This window comes from Crotalus tigris, unplaced genomic scaffold, assembly GCF_016545835.1.
Source record: "Crotalus tigris isolate CLP2741 ecotype Arizona unplaced genomic scaffold, ASM1654583v1 scf7180000024417.1347922, whole genome shotgun sequence".
Taxonomy (NCBI): Eukaryota; Metazoa; Chordata; class Lepidosauria; order Squamata; family Viperidae; genus Crotalus; species Crotalus tigris.
The window spans coordinates 1120959-1135514 of NW_024100583.1; positions in this window are offsets into that span (position 1 = coordinate 1120959).

Sequence of the window (14556 nt, forward strand, 5' to 3'; positions counted from 1 at the left end):
AGTTGAGGGGGTCAACTTATTTTCCAATAAGCAGGGGGTTGGACTTGATGACCTCCAAGGTCCCTTCCAACTTTATTATTATTATTAAATCTGAATGGAACAGCTTGCCTTCAGATGTTGTATGTGCTTCATCACTGGAGGATTTTAAGAAGAGACTTATCTCAATTAGTGTAGGGTCTCCTACTTGAGCAAGGTCCCTTCCAGCTGTATTCTGATTGATTGAAGAAATAAATAAAACTAAAAGATGTTTTCCCCTTGACAAAAGTCTGGGTGACAGAGTGGGTGGGCTATGCAAATGATGATGATGATAATGATAATAATAATAATAATAATAATAATAATAATAATAATAATAATAATAATAATAATAATAATAATAATAATAAAGTTGAAAGGGACCTTGGAGGTCATCTAGTCCAACCCTCTGCTCAGGCAGGAAACCCTATACCATTTCAGACAAATGGCTTTCCAGTCTCTTCTTAAAAACCTCCAGCATTGGAGCATTCACAACTTTTGGAGGCAGGTTGTTCCACTGGTTAATTGTTCTAACTGTCAGGAAGTTTCTCCTTAGTTCCAGGTTGCTTCTCTCCTTGATTAGTTTCCACACGTTGCTTCTTGTCCTGCCTTCAGGTGCTTTGGAGAATAGCTTGACTCCCTCTTCTTTGGGGCAGCCCCTGAGATACTGGAAGACTGCTATCATGTCCCCCCCTCATGCTCCTCTTTGTTAAAAAAGGAAACTCCTATTTTGGGAGTATTCAGTAGCTAACTAACCTAAAACAGATTCTCCATTTATCTTTTTATGAGTCTTGTCATTGCTCTGCAACAATAGCTAGGAGGAAGAGAGAGGGAGTGTTAAGCCACTTCACAAAAGTTTCCCTTTTTTGAAAAAAACTCTTATGGATCCTAGAATTTCCTATGAGAGGGAGCTGAAAAGCCACCAAGTTCTGTGTTCACTTTTATATATAATATTTGAGCATTGCTTAAGGTTAGTAAAATGCTAAAACTAGGAAAGTGTTTTCTCCTATTTTAGGGTGAAAAAAATTGAATCCTTATTGAGGATTCTTTTAATATGAATTAGGATAAAGATTAATGACTCAATAGAGATATATATTATTCCCCATAGCAATGTGAAGTAGAGATGGTTAAACTGATCCTTTTATCTAAAGTTGAGAATACATTTAGGTTAACTTCTATCTTGAAACTGGAGGAGGAGGAGGAGGAGGAGGAACAGGAACAGGAGGAGGAGGAGGAGGAGGAGGAGAAGAAGAAGGAGAAGGAGAAGAAGAAGAAGAAGAAGAAGAAGAAGAAGAAGAAGAAGAAGAAGAAGAAGAAGAAGAAGAAGAAGAAGAAGAAGAAGAAGAAGAAGAAGAAGAAGAAGAAGAAGAAGAAGAAGAAGAAGAAGAAGAAGAGAAAAAAAAAGACTGGGCAAGTAATTCTGAACGTTGGTAAATAGATGGTTCAGAAATTTGCAGAAATAATAAGAGAAACAATAACTTTACCATGGTTTCAAATGCATAATTTTAAAAAGCGGCCCATGTAGATTTACCCTAAGCACTGTCAACTTGGACTGCATGCAAACAGTGTAAAAAAATGTGAATAATGTAAACAAATAATAATAATAACTTTTGTGAAGCATTAACACCCTTTCATGCTGATTATTTTGACCTTTCATACGTTTGGCTTGGTGCATTGTAGAATAGCTGAATTCCTCTAAAAGAGGTACCTCGTGCAATTCCTAACAAATCAATGACATCACGCAGAGCGAAAATCAAACAGACTCGCCATATGAATGATTGCTTCCCTGTAGATCTGTTTATTTAGATGGTTCTTTTCCAAAACAGAATGCAGAGCTTAGAGCTCTGCCAGTTGGCCTTTTTCAACTCTGCCAATATGTTTGGGCTCTGGCTTTTATTTGTGGTTCCAGGGACATATTCATTAATATAGATTTTTGTCTGAGGAACTGTATTCCATTATTGCTTCATCATTTCCATTTAGCATTATAAACACTTCGCTCCCATTGTAAGGGTTGCCTTCCATTTTGGAAAGCTACCAGATCTACAGAAGATGCCCAGAAACCATACAATCGTTGAAAAAGAAAGGAAGACAGAAAAGAAGGGCAGAAACTGCCAAACTGTTTGCTCTAGCAGGGGATAATCTGCATTTTAATTCAACATTAATAATTCCATAGGTCTTCTAAAAATATAATCAAAAGCCCAAATTAGTTATGTCTCTGGATTTCTTACTCTTTCTCTTTCTCTCTGTGATCTTTCTTCTCCTCCTCCTCCCCCTCCCCTCCTTCTCCTCCTCCCCCTCCCCTCCTTCTCTTTCTCTTTCTCTTTCTCTTTCTCCTTCTCTTTCTCCTTCTCTTCCCTTCTCCTCCTTCTTTCCTCTTTAATCTGTTTCTCACTTTCTAACAGTCTCCTCTTTCTTCTTTCTTCTTCATCATCATCCTGTCTGTCTCTGTCTCTCTGTCTCTGTCTCTGTTTGTCTGTCTGTCTCTGCCTCTGCCTCTGTCTCTCTATCTCTATCTTTATCTCTATCTCTTGTCGAAACATCGCCAAGACACTTCCAATTTTATGCGGGAGAAAACCCGAATAACCAAAGACCTACATACAAACACCCGCAAAAACCTCAGAAAACAAATATCTCTATCTCTATCTCTAGAGATAGATAGAGATAGAGATAGATAATCTTTCTGAATATGTTAATATTCATCTGAATCCTGAACTGCCTGAATGAAAACAAGTTGTTTATCCAAGTGGGAGGCCAACTTCCAAAGACAATTCTTTTGTCAGCCTGAGATCTTGGAATTTTTTCCATTTCAGAATGGACAAGTTTCTTTGTGACAGAATTTCAGGATGAGTCTCCAGAACTGTATGAAAAAACTATCATATTAAGAACAAAAGAAACAAAGGTGCAAGAAAAAAAAAACACAAAAATAAGTGAAAAACTCTACTGGGAAGAAGATGGTTGTTCTTCTGGAGCAAAAAGTTAATGATTATCTCTACTTCGCCAAGTTCATCGTCTTGTTTTGAAAATAAAACAGGACAGGAAAGGGGAAAAACAGGTATTTTTTTTTTTTCAAGAGGGGAAAATTTCAGGACATGATTATTTCTTCTGTCTAGAAAAAAAGAAAAGGTAGAAGAATCTGAAGAGCGATGTTTTTCAAAGCTAAAATAACACACTTATCCAAGAATGTTGCTGAAACCAATTTAAATTATAGCATCTGGAACCTGATCCTATTATATGCAACTCTAGAATTAAATCTTGCGAGCGGGCAAAGGAAGAAAATGCAAGCTGTCTTTGCAGAGAGAAGGGCTTCAAACTAGGCATCAAATTGAGAGTTTCTGCAACATGAGGTCAGATGGCATTTGGCAAGTTGATAGTGTGGGTCTTTTTGTAGCTACGTATTGCTAGAGCTCAAGGTAAGCATAACATTGGAGAGTATCATCCCAAACATGCTGTCTTCCACTATTTTGAAGCAATTTTTGTCACACAGTCCTCTCCCTGGCATCGCTACAGATCTGAGAGCTTGCCTGAAGCAAGGATTTGGAGCCAATATCATACACACATACAGTATACACCTACACTCATGCTCCCACCAAAGGTGATACGGTGTTACGGTTACATATTCTGGGCAAATGGTAAATGAGCTTTAGAAGGTTTACATTGGGGTCTTCAAACTTGGCCCTTTTGTGACTTGTGGACTTCAATTCCCAGAATTCCTCAGCCAGCGTATATTAACAAAAATATAGTCAGCTTAATATATGAATTTCTATCAATCTATGTGCTTTCTTGAATGTCCAGATAGTTAAATTCGGGCCAATAGCAGCATTTGATCACCATAGGCTCTTTTACCACTTAATTCCAAGATCTGAATTCTTTCATTTCTTTCTATTTTTTTGTCTAATTCTGGCACTGTCAAGATATTGATTTAACATCTAACCAGCTTATGTAATGTAAGATGCAAGATGTAATAATGGGAATGACTCAGCAGGGTCTGTGTCTCTTTAAGAGTCTTTGTATAAAGGGAAGGCTCTGCTGATGTGTTCCTTCTTCTGTTTCCTGCTGTAACTGTGGCTTGTTGGATCTTACTATACAGTATAATTGAACAAACTTTGTTGCATTACATTTTCTTCTCATCCAAGTAGCTTCTTCAGTTCTGACTGAAGGGTGGAGGATGGAAGGATTTATATTCCTTGCTGACAGCTGGTCATTTGCATCCTTTTAGTGAGTCATTGAGGCCACTTGGAGGCTTATCTGTGTCCTCAGGGTCACCTGACTGGTGTAAATGGGTGTGGAGCTTTCTTGGAACTGCTGAAAGAACTTTGTTCCAAGCAGTTCCCAATTCATTCCAGGAAGTATTCTAGCTTATCAGCCAGATATTTCCTTCCTTCCTCCTTCCTTCCTTCCTTCCTTCCTTCCTTCCTTCCTTCCTTCCTTCCTTCCTTCCTTCCTTCCTTCCTTCCCTCCTTCCTTCCCTCCTTCTTTTGTGACAGGATAGTCAGCTTTTATCAGAATGGAACGATCTCCATGAAGAATATTTATTCAGTAGAAAAACAACTGTGTGCAGTTCATGCAACTTCAAACTTCAAGTCTATTGTGATAAGAGCAATTTGTGCCCTTAGTAAAGACCTGTCAGCATCCAGTAAGTCTTTCAGCATGCTAGCTTATAAACTCCTGCCTTTGATAGGACTGAAGTTAGAAAGTAGGAAGTTTTAACCTCAGATGGAATATGCAGGAAGGTGATAGATACATTTTCAAATCTACAAAGAATGCTTTACTCATGCACTCTAAATTCTGTGGGAAATGTTGGAAATATTCTCCCAGGAACAGCAAGCCAATTAATAGTAGCCCATAGCTGGATGAATAAACACTTTCTGTCAAGAGCGCTTTCTTTAGACATGCCATCTGATACTGTGAAAATGCTGTGGCTTGGGACAAGTCAGGATGGCTTGGAAGTGATAAACATTTGCATGTAAAATAACTTGTGCTTCTGCTATGTCTCTGTTTTTCTTTTTTTAAAAAAAGAAAGGATAAGAGTTGAAGATTATAATTGGGAGTTAATACAATGAATAGTGGAATAGAATAGAATAGAATAGAATAGAATAGAATAGAATAGAATAGAATAGAATAGAATAGAATAGAATAGAATATGGATGGGAATGGAAAATAGAATAGAATAGAATAGAATAGAATAGAATAGAATAGAATAGAATAGAATATAGAATATAGAATATAGAATATAAAATAGAATAGAATAGAATAGAATAAGGAATAGAATAGAATAGAATAGAATAGAATAGAATAGAATATAGAATATAAAATAGAATAGAATAGAATAGAATATAGAATAGAATAGAATAGAATAGAATAGAATAGAATAGAATAGAATAAGGAATAGAATAGAATAGAATAGAATAGAATAGAATAGAATAGAATAGAATAGAATAGAATAGAATAGAATAGAATAGAATAGAATAGAATAAGGAATAAGGAATAAGGAATAGAATAGAATAGAATAGAATAGAATAGAATAGAATAGAATAGAATAGAATAGAATAGAATAGAATAGAATAGAATAGAATATCTTTATTGTCATTGTGTACCTCACTATTAGAACCAGACTTTGGGATTTCAATAAATATCCATCACAGATCTCTTGTTGCCTCGATGGGACCAGAAGGAAAGCTAAAAAAAAAAAAGTGCCAGTTGCTCATGCATTTATTAATATGAATAGCATTCCCTCTCAGCCATTGACCATTTGGGATGCGATCATGCTTGGATAATTAACATCAATGTGACCGTGTCATTCAGTTGTTAGATAATACTTGGCAAGACTGCGAAAAACCAAGTGAGTGTTCTGATAGAGAACGCCTTGCAAATAGATTTGTGACGGCCCATTGCTTCAGCCCAGAGACATGTGACTGCACACTATACAGATCATAATCTGAGCAGCAAGAAAAGCCGCTGAAATCACCACTATAATAGATAGAACAATCTCTGCGATGTAGTTTAGATTAAAGAACCCTACTAAATAAAGAATGACGCACATCTAAATAGACGTTCACCAGAACATCTGCATTTTTTTCAATCTAGATTCCTTAAAATGGTTTTGCTTTTCAGAACTTACAAGTCTAGAATTGATGCTTGTCCCATTCCTGGTCTCACTGGCTAAGCTGCAGTGCAAAAGTCAAAAGCTGCTCAGCTTAAATCTGAGTGATTCTTTTCAAGACAAGTTACAATCCATGTTTAATCCATGTACAGTCCAGACTCAGGCTCAATCCTGACAAGACCGAGTGGCTTTGGATGTTGCCTCCCAAGGATCATGTCGACTGTCCAGTGTTGACTCTTGCGGGGGAAAATATACCCCCTTCAGAGTGGGTTCGCAACTTGGGTGTCCTCCTTGATCCACAGCTGAATTTGGAACATCAATTGACGGCTGTGGTGGGGAGGACCTTTGCACAAGTTCGCCTGTTGCACCAGTTGCGACCCTACCTGGACCGGGAGGCTCTCCTTACAGTCACTCACGCCCTTGTCACCTCACGTTTGGACTACTGCAATGCGCTCTACATGGGGCTACCCTTGAAAAGTATTCGGAGACTACAGTTGGTCCAGAATGCAGCCGCGTGAGTGATAGTGGGTGCTCCTCGATACACCCACGTTACACCTATCCTCCATGAGCTGCACTGGTTGCCTATTGGTCTCCGGGTCCAATTCAAGGTGTTGGTCATTACCTTTAAAGCCCTATATGGCTCAGGGCCAGGCTATTTGCGAGACCGCCTACTATCTCATAGTTCCCTACGTCTGGTTAGATCCCACAGGCTGGGCCTCCTTCAGGCCCCGTCAGCCAAGCAGTGCCATTTGGTGGGGCCGCGGAGGAGGGCCTTCTCTGTGATGGCGCCCACGTTTTGGAATCAGCTCCCCCCGGAGATTAGGACCGCTCCCACCCTGTTGGTCTTCCATAAGCTACTTAAGACCTGGCTTTTCCGGCAGGCCTGGGGTTTATAAAACCTTACCCCTGGATGATTGTTTTTGTATTGTTGTTTGTTATGTTTTATGTGTTTTTTATTGTTAGCCGCCCAGAGTCCTTCGGGAGTGGGGCGACTTATAAATTTTAAAAATAATAATAAAAAAAATAATAATAATGTTAAAATACACAAGCTCATCAAAGAACTGCAGTGAATGTTCAGAGTCTAGAGCAGTGGTTCTCAACCTGTGGGTCGGGACCCCATTTGGGGTTGAACGACCATTTCCCGGGGGTTGCCAAACAACGCAGTCTGCCATTTTTTCCCCTTTTTCCTTAGCTGTGCTACTCCCTTTTATTCTACTGGCTTTTGAAAGCCAATAGAATAGACTCTCTTGAATAGAGTCTAATTCTATTGGCTTTCAAAAGCCAATAGAAATTGTCCAGGCTGTCTCTGCCCTGCTGAGCCCGCCAAAAGTCCCATTCTGCAAACGGTGCTGCACCAGTTGAGTAGTCCTCAACTTACGACTGGTTGAGTAGTCCTCGACTTACGACCGGTTGGGGGTCGCAGCATTAAAAAGGTTGAGAACCACTGCTCTAGAACACCTGGGAAGAGTATATGATGTAGGAGTGCTTTGATTTTTATCTTCTTTGCTAGAATTTCTGAAGAGAACATGAATTAAGGGAGGAAAGGTTGGCTAAAAAAAAAAAAGAAGAAGTAACAATTCTAAACTTGGCTTCAAATATCTCCATAGAGGACATTCTGTAGTACCGTTAATCGAAATTTGATCACCTTTAATCAATCCATACCTTCCAAAATTCCTGTGCTCCGGAACTTGAGTTTTCAGTACAGCATTGTGGTCAATGTGTCCCAGAGAATCTTACCAAAAAATACAGTTATTAACCAATTCTATAGACTTAGGAAGCATACAGCATGATTCAGAACTGACCTACTATGTAATTAGCATGCAAATTTTAAATGCAGGGAATAAAAGCCTTTGGCATTAGTACCACTTGCTAAATTTAGATTAATCTTGATTTACTAGGCTAGCCAGTTGCTTGGTTTATACAGTACATTGAACTAATCTCATTGGCTGGCTTTGTTCAGCACAGGGAAACAAGATTAGGACCAGCAAATCCCAGCATGCTGTGCAAATAGCCAGAATGTACCTTTCTACTTTCTCTTGGTTGGCCCTGTAATAAAATATTTGATGAACCCAACATCGCTTCTCAAAGAATATTTCTCCAGTTTATTATAATTATAACTGTAATTGTGTCCAATACATAATTATAATTGTGTCAAATATATAATTGTGTCAAACACATAATTATAATTGTGTCAAATACAATGTAGCTCTTGGGGGCAGGAAGTGAATATTTTTTTTCTTTTCCTTTGAAAACTGGTTACTGCTATTAGTTTCTCTATTTCTCTTCTGCAAGCATTAGCCCACATAAATGATTCATCGGGGAGAGCACACTGAACAGGATAACAGAACTATGTTCTGTTGAATATATGCAACAACATATCTCAGGGCAAATATTTGCAGTGGAGAAGAAGAGCAAACAAGAACACAAGAATTGCTAGGCAAAAGGCATTTTTCCCCCTGTGGATGCTGGCGCACAGAAACCAAACGAGTGTGTCAGTTTTACAGAAGGTTACAGTTGGAAGGGACCTCAGAGGTTTTCTAGTCCAGCCCACTGCTCAAGCAGGAGACCTTATACCAGAGGTCCCAAACCTTTTGGGTACCAGGACTGGTTCTGAGGAGAGAGGGTTTTTTTGTGGACCGGAGGGTGGGTAGTTTTGTGTGCTGCCTGCATCTCGTGGATGGGGCTTTGCTTGTTTGTGCAGCCTGGTTGCTGGCATGCCGTGGCCCAGTACTGGTCCACGGACTAGAGGTTGGGGACCCCATTCCAGACAAATGCCTATCCAGTCTCTTCTCAAAAGCCTCCAGTGATGGAGCACCCACAACTGCTGAAGGCAAGCAGTTCCATGGGTTAATTGTGCTAACTGTCAGGAAATTTCTCCTTAGTTCTAGGTTGCTTCTCTCCTTGATTAGTTTCCATCCGTTGCTTCTTGTCCTGCCTTCAGGTGTTTTAGAGAATAGGTTGACACCCCCCCCCCGTCTACTTGGTGGCAGTCCTTTATATATTAGAACACTGCTACCATGTCACCCCTAGTCCTAGAATTGGGTATCTCTTTAGAAGGCCAGATCCTGAAGTTGAAACTCAAGTACTTTGGCCACCTAATGAGAAGGAAGGACTCACTGGAGAAGAGCCTAACGCTGGGAAAGATTGAGGGCAAGAGAAGAAGGGGATGACAGAGAATGAGGTGTCTGGATGAAGCCACTGAATCAGTAGGTGTGAGCTTAAATGGACTCCAGAAGATGGTAGATGACAGGAAGGCCTGGAGGAATGTTATCCATGGGGTCGCGAAGGGTCGGACATGACTTCACAACTAACAACAACAATAAGTTTCATTAAATTAGACATACCTAATTCCTGCAACTGTTCTTCCTATGTTTTAGCCTCCAGCCCCTAATCATCTTTTCCACACTTCTTCCAGAGTCCCAACATCTTGTTTATAATATGTTGACCAAAATTGGATGCATTATTCTGTGCGTGGTCTTACTAAGGCTTTATAAAGTGGTGCCAATACTTGATTCTATCTTTCTGTTAATGCAGCCTAGGACTGTGCTAGCTTTTTTTGGCAGCTGCTGCATACTGCTAGCTCATATCTAAGTTATTGTCCACTATGATTCCAAGATCCCTCTTTTATAGATAAAGTCCTCTGAATTTTGGACAAGCCAGGAAGTTCTAACCTTAACAACAGTTTGCCTAGCTACATCCTGGTTGGGGGGGGGGGGTTATTTTATCACTTTACTGTTTTTACGGTTTTATGCATGTTTTGTTTCTTGGTTGTATTGTTGTTGTGAGCCACTCAGAGTTTCTTAAAATAGGTGGCCACATTAGTCTTTTAAATAAATAATTATTGCTTTCACCTTGCAGATGTTGACAATGTAGATAGATGGGCCGGAACCTATAAGTAAAAGAAACTGATTAACACTTCTTGGTTGAAAGGACATGATTAAAGCAGACCCTTGCAGAACTTTCTGTAAAGAAAACTTTTCTTAACCCAAATGAACCAAAACACAATTTCAAATCCACCATTTGGGAATAAGAAGATGGCACTGTCAGCACTCTAGATGCATTTGGATGGGACAAATTATCTGCCTCTGCTTCAATCTATTTTTACTTGGATTTGAGATTGAGAATACTTTTATCTCTTTAATGGATATTGTAGAACCTAGAGAGGGAAGATTTGACCATGGAATTTCTTCAAGTTCCACGAGTGGCATTCATTACCATCATTCATGGTCTTCTCCTACTTGACCCAGATTGATCTTAGGTGCCCTATGTGGCTTTCTGGTTTGATCTCAACTTGAATATGGTGTTGTGAAACCAATGTCTAATGCTATATTAGCTACATCTGTCATCCTTTATATTATTTATTGCACATACAAGAATTCTGCCAAAGGTCATCTGGACTTCAGAATGGCATGACGTAGTGTTCTGGGTATATCACTCATCACTTAAATAGGAGCCAGCTATGTGCTGTAGCTGCCAAAAAAGCCAACACAGTGCTAGGCTGCATTAAACAGAGGGATAGAATCAAGATCACTGAAATGTTGATACCACTTTACAATGCCTTGGGAAGGCCACACTTGGAATACTGCATCCAGTTTTGGTAACCATGATGTAAAAAAGATGTTGAGACTTCAGATGTTGAGTACAGAGAAGAGTAACAAAGATGATTAGGGGACTGGAGGCTAAAACGTATATTGTAAAGAATGATTGCTGGAATTGTGTATGTCCAGCCTAATGAAGAGAAGGACAAGGGGTGACATGACAGCAGTGTTCCAATATCTCAGGGGTTGCCATAAAGAAGAGGGAGTCAAGCTATTCTCCAAAGCACCTGAAGGCAGGACAAGAAGCAATGGATGGAAACTAATCAAAGAGAGAAGCAACCTAGAATTAAGGAGAAACTTCCTGACAGTGAGAACAATTAACCAATGGAACAACCTGCCTCCAGAAGTTGTGAATGCTCCAACACTGGAAGTTTTTAAGAAGAGACTGGACAACCATTTGTCTGAAATGGTATAGGGTTTCCTGCCTGAGCAGGGGGATGGTCTAGATGACCTCAAAGGTCCCTTCCAATTCTATTATTATTATTATTATTATTATTGTTGTTGTTGTTGTTGTTGTTGTTACTTCTACATCCTAGTTGTCAACTGTCTTTCAGGCTCATTTCCAGGAGTTGATTTTATAGTTCTAAATAGTGCGGGATCCAGTATATGAGAAGCCACTTACAGCAGTTTCCTACAAGGTCTCACAAGATATGTGGGGAGGGGCTCTTTGAAAAATCCCCATGCACAGAGGTCCATTATTTGATATTTAGCAAAGAGTTTTCTCCACCAGCCTCAAACCTTGAAGTACACTCAGGACTTGTGACTATATTCCTTTTTCTTCTGTTTCCAGAAAGAGCCTTAGAGTGGTCTTTCCCATTTAGCCATTTAAATGCTACAATATCTAATGTGTTGTTGTTGTTGTTTTGACCACTGCTGTTTTATATGGTCTTATCTTGTTTTAATAGTTATTCCATGAAGTCGATCTTGATAATTCCGGAAAGGCAGCATAAAAATATTTTAAATGAATAATTTACTGGAAACTGGAGGCTGTTTTCAGCACAATTTGAGAGGGGGGGGGAAACATTTTAGCTTGTCCCAAACATTGAAAAATAATAAGAAACTAAATGTACTTAGACACATCTTAATATATCTTTTCCCCTCCTTCCAAGGTCTTTAGGTTGTTAGAGCACATGCTAGATATATATCTGCAAGATTTCATGAGAACTACAAACAAAATCCGTTTCAGAATTAATGGTGCATCTGGCTACTAGCATCCCATCTGCCAAAGTCTGTAGAACAAGAGTCATAATAGTAACTGCTGTGTTCAATGCTATCTCAACAACTAATTCACAAACTGATGTTCAGGATATCTACTGAAAGAGCTGAATAAGCAGTTGCAGCAAGCACTAGACACAAGTGTGAGAGGGATCTTGGAATCCTAGTGGTCAATCCCTTAAATAGGAGCCAGCCGTGTGCTGCAGCTGCCAAAAAAGCCAACACAGTGCTGGGCTGCATTAACAGAGGGATAGAATCAAGATCACGAGAAGTATCAATACCACTTTACAATGCCTTGGTAAGGCCACACTTGGAATGCTGCATCCAGTTTTGGTCACCACGATGTAAAATATGAAGTTGAGGCTCTAGAAAGAAGATTTGTCAAAGGTATGTGAAAGTGTGAATCTTAGAATCACCAAGGGGTTAAAAAAAAAAGCATCACTTTTATTCCAACCTCAGAAAATAAATTATAGACTGATAGAAAATTGAATTTATGTTTTGAATTGCTTGTCAGATTTGTCTTTCAACACACTTCTCTTAATATTTAATACACTGTCTGTAGCAACAATGCTGTCCTTTCAGCTTATGCAACTCTGTGTTATTATGGGAATGTCAACTGGGAAACATGAAGGAAATCAGGCATTATGACAACAAAGTTCACATCGAGTTCATTGGGAGATGCGGTATAATTTTTCAGCAGCTTCAGGAGTAGAACATGATAGGCTGTGATGATGACTTTTTACGTTTGCACCCTGTTCTTCCATGTAACATGATGAATAGAATAGAATAGAATAGAATAGAATAGAATAGAATAGAATAGAATAGAATAGAATAGAATAGAATAGAATAGAATAGAATAGAATAGAATGGAATGGAATGGAATGGAGTGGAGTGGAGTGGAGTGGAGTGGAGTGGAGTGGAGTGGAGTGGAGTGGAGTGGAATAGAATAGAATAGAATAGAATAGAATAGAATAGAATAGAATAGAATAGAATAGAATAGAATAGAATAGAATATATGGAATGGAATGGAATGGAATAGAATAGAATAGAATAGAATAGAATAGAATAGAATAGAATAGAATAGAATAGAATAGAATAGAATAGAAAATATGGAGTGGAGTGGAGTGGAGTGGGCTGGGCTGGAATGGAATGGAATGGAATGGAATGGAATAGAAGAGAAGAGAAGAGAAGAGAAGAGAAGAGAAGAGAAGAGAAGAGAAGAGAAGAGATGAAAAGAGAATTAAGGAATAGAATAGAATAGAATAGAATAGAATAGAATAGAATAGAATAGAATAGAATAGAATAGAATAAGAAATAGAAATAGAATAGAATGGAATAGAATAGAATTACAGAATGGAATAGGGAATAGAATAGAATAGAATAGAATAGAATAGAATAGAATAGAATAGAATAGAATAGAATAGAATAGAATAGAATAGAGCTGGAAGGGACTTTGGAGGTCTTCTAGTCCAGCTTCCTGCTCAAGCAGGAGAACTTATACCATGATGATAATGATGATGAAGAAGATGATCATATCCATTACAAAAAAGATGTTGAGACTTTGGAAAAAGTGCAAAGAAGACCAATTAAGATGATTAAAGGCCAGGAGACTAAAACATATGATTATAGGATTTGGGTATGGCCAGTTTAGAGAAAAGAAGGACTAGAGGGGGACATGATGGCAGTATTCCAGTAATATTCCTCCACAAAGAGGAGGGAGTCAAGCTATTCTCCAAAGCACCTGAAGGCAGAACAAGAAGCAATGGATGGAAACTAATCAAGGAGAGAAGCAACCTGGAATCAAGGAGAAGCTTCCTAAGAGGGAGGACAATTATCCAGTGGAACAGTTTGCCATCAGACATTGTGGGTGCTTCATCAGTGGAGGTTTTTAAGAAGAGACTGGGCAGCCACTTGTCTGAAATGGTATAGGATCTCCTGCTTGAGCAGGGGGCTGGACTTGAAGACCTCTAAGGTCCCTTCCAGTTCTATTCTGATTCTGATTCATTCATTTGTGTCCGATTCTTGGCAAGGTCCCTTCACTTCTTCCAACTTGCAGAGACATCACCCTGCCAACAAAAGTGCATATAGTCAAGGCCATGATTTTCCCAGTTGCAATGTATGGCTGTGAAAGTTGGACCATAAGAAAGGCTGAGCACCAAAGAATTGAGGCCTTTGAACTCTGGTGCTGGAGAAGACTCCTCCGAGTCCCCTGGACTGCAAGGCGATCAAACCGGTCAGTCCTAGAGGAGATCAACCCTGACTGCTCTTTAGAAGGCCAGATCCTGAAGTTGAAACTCAAGTACTTTGGCCACCTAATGAGAAGGAAGGACTCACTGGAGAAGGGCCTAATGCTGGGAAAGATGGAGGGCAAGAGAAGAAGGGGATGACAGAGAATGAGGTGGCTGGATGGAGTCCCTGAAGCAGTAGGTGTGAACTTAAATGGACTCCAGAAGATGGTAGAGGACAGGAAGACCTGGAGGAATGTTGTCCATGGGGTTGCGATGGGTCGGACACGACTTCACAATTAACAACAACAACAACCTTCTGGCTGGTGTCAGCTTTGATGGTGATGTACCAAAGTATTAGTATGCATCCAGCATCCCAGCACTCTTTTCAGGGAAGCCATTC